An 8982-nucleotide genomic window follows, 5' to 3' on the forward strand; every position below is an offset into this window, starting at 1 on the left:
AGTGGGCTGTGCGAATAGAGCAAGAACGAAGACGAAGGAAGTGGCCAGGGCTGTCTTTGGAACGCACAGTCCTCCCCCTCCGTTCGACTTAATGCCAGTTCAGGGAAGTGATGCACAGTTTCTTCTTGTAGCCCTGTGACAAACCCAAGTTGCAGAGACAAACCTGAACAAACAAACAAACAAACAAAGCTGCCTGCAAGTGGTTGAAGAGCAGAGGGAGCCCATTTCCCCTCATGCTGTGCCATTTGCGGCCTGTGGAAAGAGGGCTAACATGATTTGGTGTGTGAAGCTGCCCGTCACTTCCATGGAAAATAAGTGTGAATGCTGCTAGGCAGCTCCTGTCCTACGGCAAAAAAGCAGTAAGAAAAAAGGAATAAACCAAACTTCTTGGCAGTGGGGAAATATGTATTCCGATATGTGCTTTGTTCTTGATAGATAGGAGATGGATGGAATGACGCAAAGGGAAATCAGAAATTGCTCAGCAAGTCTCCAGGTGCAAACATTGTTCTTAATTTGTAAAAAAAAAAAAATAACTCCAAAATATACTAGACTAATATATGATACTCATATCAGGAACAACCTTTCCATGTGTCTGACTCTCCTAGGAATCTGCTTCTTTTAAATAAAATTTTGCTATCTGGGAAATGCAAGTTAATTTTGCTGTCATCTTACAGGCACCAGCACCAAGCAAGGGACAGCACCCACATGGCACTGGGGGGGTGACAAAGTGTAGGCTGGGAACAGGAAAAGAAAACAGGCTGTGATAGAAATTTTATGGTCTTAGATATATGGTAATGTTCATAACTGCACATACACAGGAAGACCAACCTGGAACCATTTTGATTCCTAAACTGACCAAATCCTTTCTCTGCAAGGTTAAACTGGAAAAGCCTCCCCATTGTCTCTTTCCTCACAAATCCTGTCTCAAGGATATATCTGTTTGAATAAGGTGTGAGCCTGTGACCTGGCCCAGGAAATAAGTATTTTACCACTACAAAAGAATGGCCAGGCTCCCCAGGCAATCCAATCAAGTAACTTGTCAGACAGGAGATAAACTGTGACAGGAGAAAAACAACATTAAATTTCTGTGGTGTAGGTGGGATGTATCTGAGGGGTGGTCTTAGGTTCCACCCCTTCTGTGATGTATGCATAATGTTTCTGGGGGTGGTCTTGATCTAGAGAATGGGAATTTCAAAAGTCTTTAAAAGCCCTTGCACGGCATTTTGGGGGGTCCTCCTCCTCTCCTGCGTGTGAGGGAGTACCCTGTTGCAACAGATCAATAAAGATCAAGCTTACTAGCTGCTTTGCTTCTCAATATTCTCTGGTTGGCCTGTTATTTTCTCCTACCAATAGGGAACCTATGTAAGGACTCTATATGGGCTCCTGGATACCCCATAAGGGGAAAGGGCATATTTTTTATTTACAACAAGGCTCACCACCCTGAAATTCGCCCAGCCCTATACAATACTTGTAGTTCAAAGGTCTTTGCATACACACTCTAGCTGCAGTCCTTGTAAGGAAGTCAATATTATTATCTGCTATACATACTGCAGGCGGAAGGACTGAAACAGAGAGTGTGGCTTAGGTTTACCTAAGGTTGCCTAGTGAGTTCCTAGCGGAATCAAGGTTCAAACTGGGGATTTCCTCAGCCACTGTGCTATGCCAGCTCTCTTTTATAAACAACTGGCAATAGTGAGGAGTAATGACAGAAAAAGTTGATTCTGCTAGCATTCAACTGCACAAATTTTAATCACCAACCTATCTCAACCTGGTGCCTTCCAGCTGTATTAGATTCCACCAGACAGAGCTGTAGTCCAAGCAGCTGGAGGACATCAAGTTGGGGACCACTTTTCTAAATCATCCAGGGCAGACCATTGCTTGACACAATAATACTGGAATTGATATCAATTTGCCAGAGTTTTTTCTTGAATTATCTTAATGGGAAGCACTGGCACGTATTTCTATGTCACCTGTTCATTGTCTGCAATTCTGTAAAAATCTAAGTGCCTTGAAGCAGAAACCATAGCAACATACGGTAGAACCTCCAGACATAAGAGGAATTCAATGTCACAAGCTTCTGATAGTTTCACCAATGCAAACATTTTGGCTTACAGACAGACTGATCCCCCACCTCCTCCTCCCATGGGGTTCTCTCCATTAAAACCAATTTTGTAGGGGGGGGAGCCTGTTGTGCAAGAAGTGATTGTGCAGGGCTTCCACTGACAGATCTTATGATTTGAATCCCACCTACATTAATATAAAGAAAGAAACTGAAGCCCTGTTGTAGCTTTCTTTGCATAACAAATATTCTCCACTCCACCCGCAACTAATGCCATCTACAATTCCTAATCACGGTGAGTGGATTCTATACTGTACATATATTATGCGCTCAGAAGGACACTGGCTTTGCCTGTCCAATATATAGACACCACAAAACCCCGATATATTTTTATGGGATAGGACTTTAAAACAAATGGCTTGAATATCAAAAAGCATACATTTAAGCCAGGTTTCTTTTCTCCCCTACAACTGCTTTTTAAATGCAGGGCAGAACAGTTGGTTTTGGATTGTCTTCATGTGTGTCATTTGCTGTAATTATTAAGCAATCCCTAATGATTTATCATGAAGTCAGTAACCTGCCAGTAACCTGACTTTTTACTGGTACTTTCAACAATGGATTCTATTTACTACTGGCTAAATCACTAACTGCTGCCAGTATTTCACTCAGCTGCATTCCTCAGAATTGTTTGCTAAACCTCCCATCAGCCTAAGCCATGACATGATACCAACTTAGCTAAGAGGCACATTCATCTAAGCACATTTGGCTCTTTTGTCAGTCTGTAATGAGGAACAGCACACTTCATTCTAGATAAGCAACATCCTTACCATTTACAAGGTTATCGTCTTTTCAGAGATCTATCTTTGGATTATTGATTTCCCCCCTTAAAAGACCAAGATTATTTTGGGTTTTCAGCCAAATCTAAAGTTCACAGCATAATAAAGGCTGCCTTTCCCCCATCAAAACTGTGTATACTTTGATCATTAATCATTTATGTGCAATAGTGTTTTAGAATCCTTGCATCCTTCATCCTACACAGCCCTGTAGGCCAGGGATGGGGAATCCTCTTCAACCCGGGGGCCACATTTATTTGTGGGCAACATTCTGGGGGCCACATGCCGGTGATGGGAAGGACCAGAGGCAATAGTGGAGTCTTTGCACCTACTATAGGCTAGTTTCTACACACACACTTGTCTTTCTCATCCAGGCAAGGGTCAGGAGTGGGAGTCAGGGGCAGGTCAGCAGTTAAACACTGTCAGAGAAGTTAACTCTTTATTCAAACAAACCCAAACAGCACAGGCCTAGTAATCACATCAACTCCTCCCAGTAGGTCTTGCCCCAATGAGGCACTTGTGAGGACTGAAGGTCCTCGCCTTCCCACTGCTCTCTAAGGCTCCTCCCCTGAGTCCTTCCCCACCAACATGAGGCTCCTTCCTCTTGTTTCTCTTTGCTCCGTCCTCTGTGTTCTGGGAGACTGGGGGTGGGGAGGGGAGCTGGTTACAGCAGGAAGAGAGATTCCCCGACTTCTTCAGCAGCCCGCCTCCACTCTGCTTCTTGAACAACCCCTGCTTCTGCCTCTGATTCTGGATGGCTCTCTGCCCCAGCCTCTTCCTGCTCACCAAACCCTGTATCCTCTTCAGCTTCCAACACCTTCTCCTCCCAGTTTGCTCCCTCTGGTCGCTCATTGTTGTCCTACCACCAATCCACTGGCTCTTAGCCATCTTTCCCTGAGGTTTCCCTTGGAGGTTCCCCAGCTGATGCCGCCTCCTCCTCCTCTGCATCCAGCCAGTCCATGACATCAAGCAAGAGTCATTGTTGGAATTCAAAGTTCCATTCCAGCCAGCCAAAAGGGCTGTGAAGCAAGGTTTTTGATGGGTGTGGCCTGGAGAGTGTGTTGGGATACTGCCAGGTAGACAAAGTCCATCATGACTCCACGTCGTCTCCGGACGTCCATCGATCTCCCGCAGACACGCAGTATCAGCAATTAGCGACACAAGCTCCAGAAATAGCTTGCCACATTCCAGAGCCGATGCACGCTCTATCAGCAGATAATGCACAGCGAAAGATGCACTCAGGAGAGCATTATTTACAAGTTTATTTCTGTGTTGATCAGAACAAAGAAAACATGACTGCCTGCTTCAGTGTTCCAGCACAGAGAGAGACGAAAACAAAGACACAACAGAAACATCCTGTGAAACAGGAAATACGCAGGCTGTGACACAAACATCCTGCTCCCTTTTAAGGTGGAACGGAAATATCCTAACAGAGTGCCCTAAGGGCCAGGTAAAGAGGCCTCAAGGGCTGCACTTGGTCCCTAGGTCTGAGGTTTCCCATGACTGTTGTAAGCAGATGAACACATTTCACATTCTACTTAAGGAGGAGGGGTCTTCTCTGAGTAAAACTTAGTGGAGGGGTATTTTTTATCATTATGTTATGCATTCTGTGTTTTTAACTTGTAAACTGCCTTGTGATCTTCGGAATGAAGAGCAATATATAAATTTAATAAATGATAATAAGACTGCCACTCAAAGACCCTTCATTCTTCCAACATGCCTCCCGAAGGGACAACAGGTCAGATTCAAGAGGCTTTGTGTTTTTAACCTGTTTGGCATTTCAAGTGTGAAAGCTAGCTGAGCATGGAGACCAAACTTGTAAAATACATTAAATGTAGATACTTGAGATGGTCTATGTGCAGAAAAAGAATTCAAGACAGAGGCAATAAAGCAGCCAGACGGGGCCTGGCTCCTTTCAGTGTGTCATTCCCAATCAAACAGAAAAAGTCTAAAGCAAAATGCTGTGCACCACATTCAAGAAGAATTAGTGCCACATAACTGTGAAATAAAAGGTCTAATAGCAAAGAATGGCAGAATTGTGTCATTTGCAGCATGAAACTGTGTCATGAACTCTTTAACTGTTATTTTGAAGGAGGACCATTAGAGCTTTGCAATTTGCTGGTTATTATGTTGGCCTGACATATTTCACTTCACACTGACCCTTCTTTGTGCCTATGGTATCTTTCAGAGATAATGAACATTACAGAATGCCTATATCTACAGTATCGGCACTGAATTTTCACTGCTGATAAGAGATCCAGTAAATATTGATCCTGCGGAGAAAGCAAGCCAACGTACAGTAAAATTGTTTGGAACAGTTCAGAAAAAAACTGTTTACTCTGTTCTGGATGAGATTGTACTTTTCCCTCTTAAGGAACAGGTGTGCAAGTAGGCAGTACTAAGATCCAGCCCTTCTTTTGAGTGCACAGGTAGCACTTGTAGCTTCTACTGTTGCACCAAGTGCCCCTTTCCTGGACAGAGAGGGTCTGACCATATCTATGCTCTGGTTACATCTGTATTAAATTTCTACAATTTGGGCTGCCTTTCAAGACAGTAACTAGATTATGGAGCATATCTCAACAGCATCAAAACAGCTCAGATATTGGGATAACCTCATGCTTTCATATGGATCTGCTCTATTAAACACCTAGCCACCTTTAGAGGATGAGGCAGGAGGTGACTGGGCTTCTGCCCAGTCCTTTGGTGGTGACCCATCTATGGAATAGCTTAGTTCTGCTAAACTACCTGAATTCCACAGTATACTTGTGCTGCCATTTGACTCCACTGTTTACAATTTTTCCCTTTTCATGCATGTTTGTGTCTTCCTACTAAACAAGGATAACACTTCATGCATATGATGAAGTAGACTCCATCCATGAAAGATTATGCCAAAATAAACATGTTAGGCTCTAGGTGGCATAGAGAATTACTCTCTTGTAATTCTCAGAGTAATTGGTCTGGTGCCAAATGTACTTAGATTTAGGCACCAGGTTAAAAGAATTATTTTAATCATAGTGCTTAAATGAATAGGATGGCATTTTATTTCTGTTTCAGAAGTTTTGATGCTATTTCTTTCTACCGCTGCTTTATCTTGTTTTCTTCTGCTTTCACTATTTGTGATTCATTGTTGCATTGGTTTTTACTCTGCATTTTTATCTCTCTTTTTTTTTGGAAGGAGCCTTGAAAATTTTGCATATAAATCAATAGGTGGGATATAGGTATCTTCAGGAAAATAAGTGTTTCCAAATTATCAGATAATCTACCCTTTAAAAAATCTATTTATTCATTAAATGTTTATAAAAATATTATTCAAAGAACAGAGTTAAACTTCATCATCTTGGAGTGGTACAGAAATACCATGATATAGTTCAGACTGTTGCATATTTACGGATGGAAGGGAGAACTGGATGGAAACCTCCTTTTTGGAATTCTAACTTTAGAACAGGCCTGCTGACAATCATATAAAACCCTATCAGGACTATATACATTTAACACTTGTAACAAGCTGTATCGCACCACTTTAAACAGTCATTGCTCCCCCAAATAATCTTGGGAAGTGTAGTTCGTTAAGGGTGTTGGGAGTTGTTAGGAGATCCTGATTCCCCGCCCAGAGCTACAATGCATAGAGTTCCCTTTGATGATTGACTGTTAAACCATTATTGGAACTGTTAGCTCTGTGAGAGAGAATAGTGGTCTCCTTAACAATTCTCAGCACCCTAAACAAACTACAGTTCCCAGGATACTTTGGGGGAAAGCATTACTGTTCAAAGTGGTATGATGCAGCTTTAAATGTACAGAGCAGATGGAATCTAAGTCTACCAGTTATTACCACTCAGGGTGGGACACCGGAACGGATTCATACTCAGAAACTTGCATTTAATACCCACTGAAATAGACAGGCAAGGTATGGTTTCATTTCCATTGAACTTATTAGAACATAAGCACAACTAATGTAGTCTGGATTCAACCCAATATGCTTGACTACTATAGACAGGTGGCTAGCAAAAGGAGAGAAACACTGGCATCAAATCCAGTTTATACATGTTTCATAAGTATCTATCTATCTATGGTTATGAAGTATGAATCTGCAATAGATAGATCATGGAATCAAATACAAAATATAGCAACTCCTATTGCTGTTAGAGTTGGGGTTTTTTTAATTAAAAAACAACACCTTTGTGTTCTAATGAGAAATGAATTCAATCCAATTTTCTTCAACTCTGTCTGTTGATTCCCCACCCCATCAATCATAAATAACTTTATCAAAACTACAGCCATCCATTTCCATTCAGACCATTCATATCTCCAGTCATTTCAATGATAAGGCCCATCAACAAACAGATTACCAATTCCAAGTAATCCACATTCCCTTCTGAGCAACCTTTGGTGGAAGAAGCCAGAGGCACAAGTGGAAAGGCAACAAAAGGAAAATTTAGCTTTGTTCAGGGGTTGGCTAGTTCCCCCCCCCCCTCACATACACAAAATAAAAACAGTTTAAAACAACTTACCACCACAAAACTAAGGTGCGTGAAAAGCCATTGTTCAGGGGTAGGCTAGTCCCCCCCCCAATAAAAACAGCTTAAAACAACTTGCCACCACAAAACTAAGGTGGGTAAAAAGCCATTGTTAAGGGGTAGGCTAGTTTCCCCCCCCCCCCACTCTCCCTCACACACACAAAATAAAAACAGTTAAAAAAACTTACCACCACAAAACTAAGGCGGGTAAGAAGCCATAGTAAAAAGGTGTGTCTTTAGCATTCGCCAAAAGCTTTATAAGATGCCAGACAGACAGACTTCTGTGAGGAGGCAGTTCCACAACTTAGGGGCTGCCACAGAAAACAGCCGCTCCTGGGCCACAGTCCCTGAGCTGCTTTCTGAGGGTGGTGGAACAATGGAGGCCCAAGCAGAGGGGCGAGGAAGGCTCTGTAGAAAATGAGGCATTTTCCCCCAGCTATTTGGAGCCTGAGTCACGTAGAGATCTGAATGCCAATACGGAACACCTGGAAATGAGCCTGGAAATGAACCCATTTCAACCAGTGTATCTGTTTTGAAATGGGTTGTCCTTTTTTAACGCTTGACATTTTATTATGTTTTCATATGTGCTGAAAGCTGCCCAGAGTGGCTGGGGAAACCCAGCCAGATAGGTGGGGTATAAGTAATATTATTATTATTATTATTATTATTATTATTATTATTATTATTATTATTAAATTATGATTGTGTGGGATTCTAAAGGGAACCCCAGTCAGTAATTTGGCTGCTGCACTTTGGCCCAGTTGAACTGTCCCAAGTTGTGTCTAAGCGCAGCCCCATGTAGAGCACACTGCAGTAATCCAATCTGGAAGTTGCCAGAGCATACCCTATTACAGTGATGGTGAACCTTTTAGAGACTGAGTGCCCAAACTGCAATCCAAAACCCACTTATTTATCGCAAAGTGCCAACACGGCAATTGAACCTGTTTATCTCATTTTTTTCTGTGTGTTTCACGTTTCTTCTTTATGACTGCTGTTGTAATAAATAATCCTTCATAAAAGTTGTTGCATTACATTCTTCATTAAATTATCTTTCCATTGATATATAATTTTATGGTATAACTCAGTGCTTTTTTTCTAAAAATGTTTAGGGATACTCTCATTTTGACTTAAGAAAATCACCACTGGGGGAAAATAATTACAGTTCAAATTGGGGAAAATAAATACAGTGAATTTCTTCTCCTGTTAAATTCACAAAATGTTTAGGGGTATGTGTCCCCCTGCATCCCCACAGGAAAAAAGGCACTGGTATTACTCCAAAACTAAGTGGTGTTATGAGCCATCAAACCTCGGAAATACATTTTTTCCAGGAGGTTCCACAATTTTGGCTACTAGTGTACACTGGTGGGCTGTAATACCCTCTCCCAGTTTTTAATATGAGATAATGATTGTCTGTGTGCACACATACAAATATATATATATATAAACAAACAAACAAACAAACCCAGCCAGATTGGTGGGGTATTATTATTATTTTGCTGTTTCTTCGGCTGCTGTTTGATCGCAGCCTCCATGGAATGAATTTCTTGGTTGGCTTCCGCGGGAAAGCCCAGCGAAC

General features: G+C 41.9%; 1 protein-coding gene across 1 annotated transcript in view; it reads right to left on the reverse strand.

Annotated features, from left to right (window-relative positions):
- Positions 1–7821, reverse strand: part of GPR6 (G protein-coupled receptor 6) — a 31350-nt gene extending 23529 nt beyond the window's left edge. Inside the window, exon 1 of the mRNA XM_083433779.1 lies at positions 7595–7821. The gene's annotated coding sequence lies outside the window, so the exon portion shown is untranslated. The remainder of the gene's footprint in view (positions 1–7594) is intronic.
- Positions 7822–8982: the final 1161 nt, after the last annotated feature.

The sequence above is a fragment of the Podarcis tiliguerta genome (assembly GCF_965153285.1).
Source record: "Podarcis tiliguerta genome assembly, chromosome: 3".
Lineage (NCBI taxonomy): Eukaryota > Metazoa > Chordata > Lepidosauria > Squamata > Lacertidae > Podarcis > Podarcis tiliguerta.